We start from the raw sequence: 11,248 nt of genomic DNA on the forward strand, positions 1-11,248 counted from the left end.
TCAGCCACTAGTATCTCTGAAAGGTAGTCCCATTGCTTTTTTGAGGCCGTAAGGGTAGTGTGTTGTTATCCGCTTGGTCTAGGGCACGGTATCGGAAGGTGGAGCCCATCCCTCTCATTCCACCGCATTTTACCTCCCCAACCGACGGAAGTCAGGTTCCGCATCTTTACACCTGGGTGGAGTGAGGAAAGGCCGGGTGCCCTAAACAAGGCCCTTACCGTTACGCGATTACGACGTCCAGCTATCTTTGCGAGGCCTATATGTTCCGTCTGTCTGTCTGTCTGTCCGTCTGTCTATGTGTATGTCCGATAATGAAGAACCGACCATTACAAAGCCTTTTTCAATAAAATAGCTTAAGCATGGACTACATGGAAGACGTGACAAAACAAATGTGCGTGTTGTACAAAAATGGGGAGTAGAACACTGTTTGTCACCGTCTTTTGTACTGAGGCCTATAATAAGGCAATTGATATGACTCACCGTGGAACGGGAAGCTAAAATTGTGGAAAACGTAAACTTCTGTAGTCTTTTTCTTTGTGAGATTAATCATGATATTTGGATAATTTTTCCACGTTTTTTTCCTCTTTCAAGCCAGGTGTGCACCGAATCCCGACGCCACTAGCCTACACTGACATATACCACTTAGTTTACTTGTCGCGTCCCAGACAGAATGCTTAACGTACCGTCCCTAAGTACCCAACCTTTCAGCGCCCGAGCATGAATGGCGTTAGGACGTGTGGTCCTTCAGAAGTTCCAATATTTGTAGAAACTTCGATCAACTACCTAAGCCTTATTTACCAACTCCTGTGTGCCCCGGGAGCCGATCAGAATGTGCTTCGGGGTGCTCGACACAGCGATAAGCACCTGTGAGATCGTACTGGCGCGGATTTGTAAACTCTCTGTTCTTGCATTATAATCATTTCAAATCTAGTACGCACTAGTACTGTTGACTGTCTAGGCTAAAGCAAGTTGAAGATCTCATTCCCAGAAACTCTTGTCTGAATGATGGAAGCTTCTTGCCAAACGTGATGTTTCTTATGGCGTTCTCTTACAATTTCGAGCCGGGAAAAACTGGAGGGACATTACCTCTATATATAATGATTCCATTCTGATATCCACCACAAGGTTTAGTCTTCTGGCCTCTGCATAAATGTCGCTTCTATGCGTTTGGGGAGCGAGTACACAGGCGGATGGATGTTAGGCTATTTGTTCTAGGGGTGCCAATTTAAAGTAAGAAATGCCCCCTGGTAGCGGAGGCTAGGAACCGAAGGAGGCCAGTTAGCTGAGGTTGTCAGTGTAGTTACAAAGGACACGCAATCCACCGACACTACACTGTAGTAAACAAGTACAGGTCTAACACAAACAAACGGACAGGGGTGCTCAAAGAGTGAGGTAACGAGTTGACGAATGCTTCCAATCTCAATGTCGCATTGAACTTGTCGCACGATTTCATACATATTTGTGTATTCGCTCCATGTTTATTTGATGCCGTGGCTTTCTTTGTATATGGCAGTGGACCAAATACGTTACAAAAGGACAGATTCTAGAGAAAAATGGAAACAAACAATTAATCGGTAGTGACCACAAAAACTGCCTCCCAAACCTCTCAATGAGAGCAAGTGACCCATTAACTCCTTAAGTGTGTTCGATCTGTTTTTAGGATTGAGGAAAATGAGATTCTAGGAAACTGTTTTTTTTCCGCCGGGAAATAGGTCGGTAAATATGTAAGAAACAAGAGAGGGTGGAAGTAGACAGTTTCCCGTGAGAACAGCCGGTTTCAAGAAAAATTTAATTCAAGCTACACAATTAAATGAAAAATGGTGCATATCTGTAAACAGTTAAGAACAATTTCTACAAACGTGATATTTATGCAAATCACGCAAATCAGTCTACGTGACGCTAACGCATCATTTGTTTTCTCGGTAAAAGATAACCTCCCGGTATTCGGTGATTGCAGCGACCGTCTACTCAGCCTACGGGGGTATACGATGTAGGGTGAACACAGCGTGCCACGTCGAAATTTTGCATGGAGTTTTTCTTTTTTTACGCCAAGTTAGCGTCCCATATAGGCGTTACGATGACAGGTGTATTATCTACAGCTCCGGCTCCTGACTGTACATAATCATCAACCAAATCCGCACACATTGTCCCGAGCCTTCGAAATTTTGCATAGAGGTTCTTTTTTATGCCACCCCTCCGTCATAATTTAGCGTCCCCTGTAGGCGTTACGATGACAGGTGCATTGTTTACAGCTCTGGCTCCTAACTGTTAGCATCAACCAAATTCGTACAGCGTGTCTCAAGCCTTCAAAATTTTGCACACAAAAATTTTACGCCACTCCCTCCATAAATTAGCGTCCGTTGTAGGCGTAACGATGACAGGTGTATTTATTTACAGCTCCGACTGTAGGCATCACCCAAATCCGCACACCTGAGGCCCCGAGCCGAGATTTTCACGGTTTACGCCGGGGTTTCACGCCACACGGAAGCCGTTCCGCTGAGTTGACTTCAGAAGGGCGACAAACGACGGTAAACTAAAACTGTGTGTCCTGCCAGAGTGGTGAAGCGGACTAGGGTTTCAGCTTCGCGTGCCCCTCGGGCAGAGTAAGTGGTCTACAACAGAGTCTTTCGGCCCAAAATAGGACAATAACAGTACGCTGATTATATCTACTCCAGGTAGAAGGACTACTGATGTTGCTGGTTTATGACTTGCTCTATGTTTACAGTAGTGACTACTCTACCTGTGTTTGCTCATTTTGAATGCCAACTTTGCAACAACTAGTTTACTATTGTCTTTAAGTTCGATGCTACTCTCCAACTCCAAGCAGAGCTTCGGTTCCGGCTGGTGTTTTAGGCGTTTTTGTTGGGCTTTATCATATTTTGTCCCGTTATCTTTATGTCGGCAAGCCAACAATTTATTTAAACTAGCCGGAGCCAAACCTCTGATTGGAGAGTAGTCCGAGTGCGTTATACACCCAGCACTGCGCAGCTTAGCCTCTACCAGGCTCCGTCCTATCGTTAGGAAAATAGTAGAAATCAGCCGAGGTACTCCGCTATACAGGGTAGTCCGCTATACAGTGAAGCTCCGTCCATCGATAATGGAGCTTCACTGTATCGCGGACCTACCCTGTATAGCGGATTTCTACTTTTTTTCCCAACGATAGGACGGAGCCTGGTAGAGGCTATGCGCAGCTGTCTTTCGACGCTTACAAAGCTACAGCATGTGCGGACCTCCCGTGAAGGCTAGCCGCCCGTGACTACGATCGGTGCATAGCGAGACTACCCGAAGGTGTTGAGAAGACGGTTGACAGAAGTCCTTCAAGCGGAACAACAAACTTTACCTCCGCACACACACGTAATTGGCTCCGGTTGTCAAACCACTCTAGTACCAACAATGGCTGACGATAGGTGCTTGGTGTCTTCTAATTCAGTACGCCAGGAGCGTGAAAATAAAGACTTACTACTAAGAGCATTTGGACACCAACCGTCATAATGCATCATCACTGTTTTGTTGGGTACGGACAAAAAACGTCACATTGAGTTAAGTTTGAGACAAGACAGTCTATCCTAGCGAGGATTCGCACCCTAGATTTCCTATCGTCTTCATCGGCGATGATCCATACTCTATTCATCAAAATCAGTCTTAATAGGAAACCCGGATTTCAGCATTGGCAGGTATGCGGGGGTGGGTGAACTATTGGACTATGAAATGGACTATGAAAAACTTCATCTCTCTTGATTAACTCGTATATCTTCTCTCAGATTTACAGAATAGCAGATTTTCCTTAGCCTCTAACAGGCTCCTGAGGTGGCAAACTGCACTCTCCATCCGGCTAGCTTCTCTGGCATGTTATCTGCCTATTTGGCCAATTTCTACTCTTTCCAGCCACCACAAGTTGGGGTCCTGGAGAGGCTAGACTTTTGCCGCACACGTGCGCGCCCTAACCCTAGTCCTATCCGGTCCGGTCCGATGCCCTGTGCCCTGACGGACGGGCCCACCCACACACCGCTCCCGGCCAGGCAGCTGGACCGGCGGACTTATTACTGATCATTACCGATCTAAATCTTTTTCATTGGACTCTTCTTACATCAAGGGCTCTATTTCATTCCTGACCTTAGGAGTGAAATGTAGACCACATACGCACCAATAATCCGATGATACAAATATATAATGTGGCGTAACTTTAGGTTATACTGTGATGATGATAATCTTTATTTGAACGTTTTTCGTGCACATGGGCTAAATGTAGTAGTTTCACCAAGTAACATCATAGTGTTGCTGGTGAATAATGTGAGAAACAAAACAGCTGAAGCTATCCTACCATTGAATCGTTTACAAAACAGTTAAACATATAAAGCTATGCTACCACTTAATCTATCGTTTACACATATAAGATATACAGTAGAAGACATGGAAGTTTAAGTCGTCCAATAAACTTGATGTATGGCCGCATTGGCAAGGCATGATACTAGACACACGGGTTTCCTATTCCAAGGAAGCAAATAACGCCACGTCAACAACAAGAAGCGGTGGCTTGGCTTCAATAGCCATTGACTGCTCCGAGTAAAAGCAAATTGCCCCAACGTGAACCTACAATTTTTCAACTTACGTAAAGTTGCTTATCGGCAGCATTTCTATGCTAAATACAATCACAACCGGGAGTGGAAAAGACATTGACAGAGTTTCTAATAGTCGGTGTGATTTCACGTGCACCACGGGTAAATTAGCTTCTGGAGATAAGTGCAGGCCGCGATGAAAGGGATCCTTAGAAAGACCTGAAGCCTCCAAACAAAACCGCTGACAGATAATCCCTGGGTTGTACGATCAGGGCAGGACGAGTCGACAGTTCGTCGCGGGAGGGGACATTCCTGGTACGTACACCGGTCATTACGGCACATTCCCGCATGGACTCGCACTGGCTCCAACACAATGAACCCCCTTAATGTGCCTGATTTAATGTGTCTAAAGTAGGGGCTCCAAAATATATGGTTCTGATATCTTTATAGGACTAAAGAAAAGCCTTGCCGCGTGTAAAGAAAGAAACACGGATTGTCACTAGTTAAACTAAGTTTAGTTTACTTGAGATAGGAACAAGATGACACGGACGGTAAGTTCACCATCGCTTAAAACATCAAAAGATATCAAATGCATATGATGCGAACTGATGTGAATATATATTTTCTCTCTTACTTGCATCTCATTTACTCATTTCTCTAATCATTTGACTATCATTTGACAAGGCTGGCACCCAAGCTCGGATAGCCATGGATTGCTGCGTGTAGATACATGGATGACGAGCTATTAGCAGTCTCATTTGATCCCATTTGACACATGTTAAAACTGGGCAACAATGATAGATAACCGACAGACTACTACTATTACCAGCCCCCTGTCCAATTTGACCGTTTGAAGCCGGTTCACCATCAAAGGAAGGGTAAAATGAACCAAAGAACAGTAGGTTAGTAACCATCAGTTCACATCAAAGGCAAGAGAGGTACCGACACTACGGCCCCAGATGCCACATCCCGTAGTTCGGCCATTTATAGAGCCTTTCTAGTGCGGAGAAGTTGTAACCACCGTGGCACGCCATCCCGGAGCCTCGCTGTGCACAACGTTTCACAACTCAACTTCAGTCCTGCCGAACTCTTACTCATGTCTCTACTCACGACAACGTATTACAGCTTCCAGGGATCGTTTCATTACTCTTTTTCTTTCTCAAAATCGATATTGTAATTGTTGTTCATCTTGAAGTGAATTTCTTCAACGATATTGTGATTGTTGTTCGTCTTGAAGTGCTTAGTGGCATGTAGGTGTAGGTCAGTAAGTTTCCTGGCTGTTTCTGTAGCAGGTTATAGAAGAAGAATAACTTTATTGCGCGACCATTGTAGCAGGTACAAAGTATGGCAACAACAGTAAACATAGAACAAGACATGAGTATGGAATAAAACTATTCACTACATCAAAATGACTATCTTAGGTTTTACATGATTCAAGTCTTCTAATTTTGAGTATCATTATTTTTTCTAATAACAAAACAATCTTTTATATATTTGCCTATTTTAACACTGTATGAGCTGTTGCATCTAAATATATAGTCAAATCTATCTGTGGCATTGAGTGTCTTAAAATCTGAAGTACTTGAATTGAGAAAGGTGAATAACTCAACTCGTAGGGCATCATATTTAGAGCATTCCATAATAAAGTGAAACTCATCTTCAATTCGATTAGGACAGAATGGGCAAAACCTTTGGTTATATATGTTACAGGGAGGGGCTGACATGCAGCCTTTTCCTTTAACGTGCTCGAGACGTCTTGAACACGGGACCCTCATTTTACGTCCCTTCCGAAAGACGGGTGCATGCCCAACCAAGATGTCCTGTCTCAGGATTTGGACCGCGGTCTCCGGATTGCCAACTGATTGGAACCAGGAGCTCAACTGTGAGGCTGCTACCAGTTAAGCTACAGGGACATCCCTGTTTATCGCTATGAGGAGTTAACAAATCCACCCAGGCACAACCCAAGTTATAGATTGTTAGTTTTCTAATACAACTTATGATTGTATGCGTGAAATAGCAACAAACGCTGCCTACGATGCAACATCGGCAAGAAAGTAGATAGTCAGTGATATCTACAATGCCGCCACCACGACACTGTAAGGTCTATTTGCGAAAATTGACGGTGTAATCATTTGAGGGTAATCCATTGAATGAGGGTTAAGCTACGCTTAACTTTTAATGTCTGCGTCGTGAGCTGCATATCTTATCCAACAAATACCATGCAAAGCGAAGCCAAAACAGTAGCGTACATGTTTTATTTTCTGAATATCTAGTGAAACATTGATCTTAGAGACTTTACTGTTGGTTATAACCAATGCACAGGAAGAAGTTTTCAGATTTAATTTCTCTTGTAAAAATGGTATATCAATGGATACATGCTGTATAATTTCATGTTTTCAAAACGTTATATTGTTTATTTGGTAAGGGCGGGTGGGACCCCCATACCTCGTACCTTGCACTTTGTCGAACAAACAAACATTTTTTGTTGCCGGGATCTCAACACTGTAAATAACTATCTAACAATAATTATCATGAAATTCCTTTCATTAATATGATCAAAATAAGAATGAACGAAAGGCGTTTATGACGTGTTAAACAGTACGTCAAGAAATTACGAGTGTGCAGAAGAGAAATGTTAACACGAGAAACCGATATATATGTAAGTATGTATAAAATGATTCATACAGTAGTTATTGGGATACGCTCCCATATGACTGAACCAGATCTACATTTTGATCCTTAAAGCCAACAAAGCTATTTAAAGCTTACAATGCTAGATACGTGACTTAGATGTTCATTTCAACGCCACAAAAATGTACGAATCAAAGGACTGTAGTATGTAATTTGCCATTATGTTTCCTGATGATTCGTGGCAGTAGCAGTGAGCTGTAAGTAAAGTTACAACATTTATTCGGACAAAGTCTGACGTTTCGCCTTAACAACATAACAGTCGGGAAAACTCGCCAAACCCGCGGTAGACTGCCGAGTAGGCTCCGATCAGGGAGATCAGAAGCCGATAAGATAAAGCCGTGATGATTTCATTAGTTTGAAGTGCTCTATAATGGCGGCGATGACGGGGCATCGATTGTTCTCGTGCCAATCACACGTCAATCAAACGCCTACAAACGTCACAACAACCTACTCATATAATCAGCGAGTGGGAGGGGGTGTGGAGCGGACTTCGCCAGGACAGATAAGAATGGGAAAAGTTCAGCCATAGTCGACTTTGCATTGTTCTGGAAGGTCATTTCAAAGGAGTCACATTGGCAACGTTGTACGCAGACATTTTGGGTCTGGATAGAGCAAAATGGGGATGTTTACAAAGGGCCTTTGGTACACAGCAATCATCTGTTACTAATGAAATGTCTAGTGGACCCGTGTGTGTCTGTGCGTGTGTCACAGTGTGTGCGTTTGTTTGTTTGTGATTGTGTGTGTGTGTGTGTGTGTGTGTGTGCACATACACGTCGCACAAACACACACACACACACACACACAAACACAAAGACACACAAATATACACGCAAACACACAATCATACACACACATTCAGCATTAACTATGTTTTTGATGTCGTACATCTCGTGATCTTCCCCAAATAACATAATGCGCTGCAATTGACATCTTTGATCTATAATTTTCAGCTACGACTTGACGCACATTGTAAACTGAACCGGAAGATTACACGTAAGCGCATACGCGTACGGGGATCGTGACATAACGACTATGACAATAGGTCCATTTAAACGCTGCATAATCACAGGTCACATTATTAAGAGCTCCATGTTCTCGGCGACACTTCAACCAACCTTTTCTTTCATTTCACCTTAAGCAGGTGAAGACGAAATTTGCCACGTTGGATTAAGAATTGACAAGCGATTACCTGAATCATCAGGTGTGTCTGCTGCAGCTGAAGGAAAATTTGATGTGAAAGAAGACAAAAACTGACGATTCTTTTGGCCTTCTGCCCAAAGTAAAGTCGGCCTTTAATTAAAGTGCGGAAAGTTGAAAGTAGTACTGGTAAGCACCTTTCTCTCCAGTCTGAATGGAACATATGTGTGTTAACGTTCATTTTCTATAATAGAAAATCTTAAGAAATCCAAACGGCTATACAAGAGCTTATTTCATGTCGGCTATGGAGTAAACAAAACTTTTCGTGCTCTTTTAACAATTCTAAAACCGATGGAGAAAACATTGCCTTTCTAAAGACTACGTAAAACCTTTTATGGCGTTATGCATGTTATTGAGAGGCAGCAACAAATGTTGTAATCTCCAAGCAGATGTAAGGTTTTGGATTTGTTTTGGTGTTACATGTGCGTGTTTCGGGGTCTTTTCCTATTCCTTTCTACTGGGCCGCGTTTATTTTCATATTCGTCTGCCTTAGGGTGTTTTGAGCCAGAGAGGAGCACTAGAAAGGCGTAAAGCAAGGAGCCAATAACTAAAACTACTTAGAGATCACGAAAGCTGTGCCCGCCTAACGTCTGCGTGCCGCCCATGCTGGCCTGGTGCCCTGGCAGCGCGTACAGAGTTTACAACAGACCCTGATAGCGAAGGTAAATATTATCGACGGGTCCGTCAGTCAGGGGCGGCAAGAACATCCGTCATGTTTACGCAATTTGTGGCAGGTCGTCATGGAAACAGGGAAGGGCAGCAGGGTGTTATACCAGACATCGGTTTTTGACTAACCTGGGAACAAGACTAGGTCGATGTTCCGACGCCGCTTACAATTACGTCACCAGTTACATGTACAATGCTCGTAGAGCCAGTCAAGTCATTACCTCAATGAAAATGGGGGTACTGTTTGTGTTGTGTCTGTCTGTCTGTGTGTCTGTCTCTGCAGTGTGTGTTTGTGTTTCCGGGTATTTCTGGTCAGCATAACTCAAAAACCTCTTTATGGATTGTGATGAAATTTGGTATGTAGGTCTTGGGAAGATTAAGGTCAAGGTCGACTATGGGCCTTCTGGCGACTTTTCTTGGTGCTGCAGCTACGTTCGGTTTTGATACCTTGTGTTCTAGTCTTACAATCTCTGGTCACGATTTTTGGTGAAAAATTGATCAGAAAGAAGTGACAGCATGACTCTAAATATTTCTATCAAACTGTTTTCTCGCTAGCTTGTTTGATTAAATGTAGCACGATTAGATAGGTAAATAAGGGAATTTGCCTCTCTTGGAGAATCCAAACTGTGTGGTTGACGTAGAACCTTAGTTGGGTCTAACGGTGCAACACCGTGGCTCACCGCGGTACAGCTACTTGGACCGCTTGGCAGCCTGATGTAGTCCCCTTCGGGTATTTTGATTTCCAAAAATTACCGGGTGAAACGCAAAGGTGGCGTGTCATGTCATCCGGCAGTACATGGTTAGCGTTACACAAAGTGTTTAACCAGATTCATATGGACGTCCCGGGCATGTTAGGCTTCCAGTTTGGCTTCAAGTGTAGTTTACATTTTTCTTGCGGCATAGGGGTCTCTGCCATGTACTAGTGAATACGCTCCTCTGAAAGGTCAAGTAGCCCAATGGGCCAGTTGGGCGTTGTTTCAAGCGACAGTTACCGCTAGATTAAGTTGGGGAATAGCTTAAGGTGACATGAACTTTTCGCACTGGGAACGAAGCTTAAGGTTGCAAACAAAAGTGCGCGCAAGGTTCTTATTGACAACAATGGCAAGTACCTTTCCCTCCCCTACCGTATCGTACAGTTTGTTGCGAAATGTCTGTAATTCGGGGCTACAAATGGGACCTAAATGCCAAATCCTTGTTTTCCAGCCTTTCCATAGCTCTGGGTTGCGAGACTACCTTGAGAAGACCAAGGTAAATTTCTCAAATGTAAGGAACGTCGTAAGTCTTCATCTCATCATTCAGAGGAGTCGTCATTGTCTCAGCAGACGCCTTAGTAATCCCCGAACATCTCAATCTCACACTGATACGACAATAAAACACGGCTCAGGCGACAGGCTTATCCAAGAGGTTAATCCCACAAAGTCTTCACTAAGCCAGAGAGACGTCCTCACGTCATTAAAACGGTCTGTTTCCCGCCAAGTTATCTAGAATGGCGCGGTGAATATACTGCGATGTAGTTAAGATAAGGGAAAGCTTTCTGTAAACATCGAGATAGACATGGTACAGGACCAAACTGGCTTAGCCATAGCTGTAGCCATAACGTGTGAACAGAAGAAGTTGGGACACCATGCCAACATTTAACATGCATCTGAAACATACGCGAAAGAAGGAAGGAAGGAAAGAACAGAGGAAGGGAAGGAAAACATTACGATAGGAAGGAACAGACAACAAGGAAGGAAGGAAGGAAGGACAGAAAGACAGATAAAGTGGTGCAGTGATACCATCACGCACATTCAGTCATGATTGCCTGATGAAGTCACCATTGCTTCCAGCGGTCGGTTGGGGAATTTCAGCACTCTAGAAATTGATCATCAAAATAAAATCGAAGGAATAGTCCAAATCGGCAAACTGCTTGACGACAGGTCCTTCCAAAAAAAACGCGATTACATCTTACATCTTTGGCAAAGTTTCGCAAATAATTCACTGATAACAACATACTTCTTAGACTGGACAATATCTAACAGCTTTTAAAGAAGTCCTAGCTACCGTCGTTTTAGTGAGTCCACGTGTTTCTTCTTTTTCGTTTCCAATCTGGGTTCCCTTCAACGTGCGTAGTTTGTAATGGGAACTACTCTCAACAA

Source organism: Branchiostoma lanceolatum, chromosome 2 (genome assembly GCF_035083965.1).
Source record: "Branchiostoma lanceolatum isolate klBraLanc5 chromosome 2, klBraLanc5.hap2, whole genome shotgun sequence".
NCBI lineage: Eukaryota > Metazoa > Chordata > Leptocardii > Amphioxiformes > Branchiostomatidae > Branchiostoma > Branchiostoma lanceolatum.